The following is a 4,474-nucleotide window of genomic DNA, read 5'->3' on the forward strand; positions in this document are numbered from 1 at the left end:
GAAAGAGCCTGGTGGAACCAGAAACTATGATCTCTAGCTATCCTTCAGGTCTGGAATTGAACTCAAGTGAGTGGCTTCCAGCCAAACAATAGACAGGCATATGGGCTGAACATTTACATCAGGTAGGTACATTACTTGGAGTGATCAATCATGAGAGAACAGAAAGGCAATGTATGCACAGGGAGACAGCTTGGGAACCAGGAATTCATGGGAGGGAAGGACACAGAGAAGAGATACTTATGGGAGGGAAGTGTGAAGAGAGTCTTTACATTGTGGGAAATTTCAGTCAAGGTCATGAGACAAAATATATATGAACTGTTGTATGGAAAATAAATTTGCTCTGTTAACTTTCACCCAAATCACCAAATATATATATATACACACACACACACACACACACAAATACATATGACAACAAAGGCAAATGCTATTACATGCACAATACTGCATTATCAGTGGCACCAAATACTAGGCTATGGGTAAATGCACAGACAGGTGAGAAGATCTGGTGGGGGTCAGTGAACAGGAATATAACCCAAGACCAAGGATAGATTTGGCTGAAGATAGTCTTACATAAGCACTTGTGCTACAAAATTATTCACATACATTACAGAAGTAACAGAAAAGTTTGGAGTAGCTTCTCAGAGACAACCAAACACCCTGATGGAGAGAATCACTGGGCTGTGAGCTCAGGACCATAGTCTCTGGGGAGATAATGTTCAACTGGCACAACATAGTCCATAAAAATCTTGTTCTACATCCTACTTTGATAAGTAGCAACTAGAGTCTTAAAATCTTTGGAGCAGCCATCTAAAATGCAACCATTGGTCTCCTGTTGTGTGGAGCAAAGAAAAGTGAAGAAGATCAAAGTTATTTGGAAACAATTAGTCCAAAGATATGATGGACCATGATGACCTCAGCCTTCATGACCCTGAGACCAGAAGAACTAGATGGTGCCCAGCTGTCAATGCCAACCACTCAAAATTGGAGATCTTGGATAGAGTGAGAGGAAAAATGTGGAACAAAATTCAAAAATACAAAAATGACCAGAATTACTGGTTGGATAGAGACTGGTGGAACCCCTGAAACTATGGCCCTGGATTGTCCTTCGGGCCTAGAAATGAACTCACTTATATGGATTGGCTCAGCCCAACAGTAGAAAGACCTACAAGCAGAACACCTACACCAGGGAGATGCACCCCTTAGATCAATCAGCCATGAGACATCAGAGGGGCAGCATTCACATAGTAGGAATGCTGAAAAGGCAGGAATGCATAGATAACAAGGACACAGGGAAGAGGTAGTCACAGGGAGGAGAGGGGAGCAGGTGTTTTTATGGTTGGGGATTGTAATCAGGACCATGAAACCAAAACTAATCTGCTTTCTAAATTTGCACAAAAATCACAATAAAAGGAAGAAGAGAAACTGTTTGTAGGTAGGACATAGAGGCTGGAGAAACCTGGCACTTGGGAGGGAACTCATGAAGTTAAAAGTGTCAGGGCTTAGGTCATGAGCACTGGGCAGCAAGTGAAATGCTCCTGTCTTGTGGATCTTGGCCAACAGACAGACCTTGAAAAGTTGTAACAGGCAGAATAGCTCATGTTTATAAAACTGGTTGGACATTTTAGACTAAAATAGTGAGGATTAACCCTTATTTTTACTGAAATAATAGACTTTTCTCCTAAACTTTCCTGAGTTTGGCTTAAAAGATCAAGTTCATGATTTGGCATTAGAGGTTCATACGAGGTAGAACTAAGATTTGTTGCTCTGTGGATGAATCTTAGAGTTCACTTCACCTGGACCATAAACCAAACACTTACAGGCTTACAGAAGACTGGCTAAAAAGCAGACATTGCATCAAGAGGCATCAGCAGTTGCCACCTTCCAAAATAGATCCTAATAAGGGCCACTAAGCCTCTTATCTTTTGAAATGAGTGGCTTGACCTTCCTAGGTTAATGACCTTCCATGGTGCATACATTTCCTGTTGATGAAGGAATTTGCCTCAACTGGGCAGACACAAATGAAAAGTGCATGTTTTCTTCCTGAGAACCACGTGGTCTATACAGAGGGAGTCTTGACCTGAACCAGTGTAGCACCTCCTTACAATGGAACATTATTTCTTCTTAAGAAAACTCAGACTATATCATATTTTAAAATATAGATAAAAAAGACAAAATTTTAAATTAAAAGAACAGATTTTAAAACCAGATTTAATCTAATCTGCTATTTCCCAAACTGTATTCCACAAATGTTCAAATGAATTTGGCAAATCTTTTATTTTATATTCTTTCTTGGAGAGTCATAATGCACATCCAAAGCACTTCTCAAAGTCTAGCCTGAGAAATAAAAAACAAAACCCACTAAGTTTGTTTAACCTAAGTGTTACTCAAATTTATCTGGAAATAAATTTTGGTGTAACTGCTTGGGAAACATAGTTTGCAAAACTTCTTTTTTTGTTGGTTTGTTTGTTCCTTTCATTCCTCCATTTTCTCTCTCTCTCTTTCTTTTTTATTATCTTTCTTTTCTCCATCCTTTCTTTCTTCCTTCCTTCCTTCCTTTGATCTTTCATTTTTCAATTCTTTCTTATAAGGAAGTTAAGACAAATTGAGTTGACATGATTTGTCTAAGTTTGTGCAGCTCATTAATGACAAACTGAGACTGGCAGTATCTCCTGGATGCTGATACCAGGTTCATTCAGTCTCTTCAATGGCATCATAACTTGTGACTCATGTGATAGGGAGAAGGTGACACTGGATTGATTCACGATCTTCTTACCTAGGAGACTATATTCTAGAGGACTGACCTAGCTCTGAGGCTTACTCCAGCAGCAGAATTCTAATGGCAAAGTGTTGACAGCCTTAAGGGTATGAAGTATAGTGTTTCATGAAGCAAAGAGTCAGAGCATACACCAAAGCCTCAGACACAATAAACTATTCCTGAAGATTTAAGCAGGTTGATAGAAGATGATGGTGAAGAATCCAGGTGACATATAATTCTCAGAAGACTGACTGACAGGTGGTCATCAGTCAGGTGATATGTTCACTAGGGAAGGTCTCTGCCACCAGGCTGCAGTGCCCATTAAATCTCATAGACAGGATGTCTGGAAGAGATAATCAAGGTTATAATGGGATGGAATTTGGGTCAGGTCTTCCCTAGAACAAGCTAATGCACTAGTTAGAGTAACTGGTGTGAACTCAGATAAATGGAACATGAAAAGGACAAAATATAAATCTCAGGCCTGAGCAGGAGGTAACAGGAAGACTCTCATTCCTGGGAACACTGGGCCCAGAACCAGTTGGCAAAAAGGAGACAGGAACAACAGTCAAGCAGCTAGTCAGTCCTGAATCTAGGAGGGAGACCATTCTGATCATGAACTTGACTCTACTCTGATATTTATTGTCTCAAGAAACATAAGACAGGACCAAAAGATTGAAGCTTCCTGCCCCACAAGAACTGTGAATGGACAAACAAGTAACCTGTGCCTGGGAAGTCCATTTTAACTGATCTCCCACAGAGTATATAAGATCATATTGTAAACCAATTGTTGCTTTCAAATGGCATTCTCTACTCTTGTTTGTTCACTCATTCATTCAACAACTACCTGTTGATTATGATAACATGTGCTAGGCACCATACTAGGAGATAAAACGATGACTGCTTGGGTCTAACAGTTTAGTGGAATAAGCAGATTTCAATTGAATGGTTTAGATAATCAAAGAAAAATCTGCAGTGGTGACCCATACTGTGAAAGGGAAGTACTCGGTGTTTTGGACCTCATATTAGTAAAAGTTGACTTGTGTAGGAAAGTTAAAAGAAGTCTCTAAGTGGCACAAATGGTTAATCACTCAGCTACTAACTGACAGGTTGGTGGTTTGAATCTACCCAGAGACATGTTGGAAGAAATACCTAGAGATTTACTTCTGAAAGATCACAACCACTGAGAACTCTGTGGAGCCCAGTACTACTCTGAAACATATGAAGTCACCATGAGTCAGAATTGACTCCAAGACAACTGTTTTGTGTGTGTGTGTGTGTGTGTGTGTGTGGAGGAAAATTAACCAAATGAAGAGGGGAAGGCAGAGTGTGCTTGGCTTGCAGCTAGGAGAGGACATAGCATGTACAAAGGAACAGCATGCAAGTGGCAGCACTGACGTGCTGAGAGCAAGAGGGAGTGACTCAAAAATGGTCGGAAAAGATCAATAGAGAATAGACTGTGCAGGAGCTTGAGGTCTTATTAAAGAATTTTGTCTTCATACAAGGAGCATTGGGAAGCCATTGAAGAGCTTAAACAAGGAGGTAGCATGACTACATTTGTATATGTGCATACATTGACTTTTTATCATGGCAAATTTCAAATATACACTGTTGTTGTTAAGTGCCGTCGAGTCGTTTCCAACTCATAGCGACCCCATGCACAGCAGAACGAAACACTGCCCGATCCCGCACCAGCTCCACAATCCCTGCTATACTTGA

Source organism: Orycteropus afer, unplaced genomic scaffold (genome assembly GCF_000298275.1).
Source record: "Orycteropus afer afer isolate SDZICR_OR568_19922 unplaced genomic scaffold, OryAfe1.0 scaffold00342, whole genome shotgun sequence".
NCBI classification, from domain to species: domain Eukaryota; kingdom Metazoa; phylum Chordata; class Mammalia; order Tubulidentata; family Orycteropodidae; genus Orycteropus; species Orycteropus afer.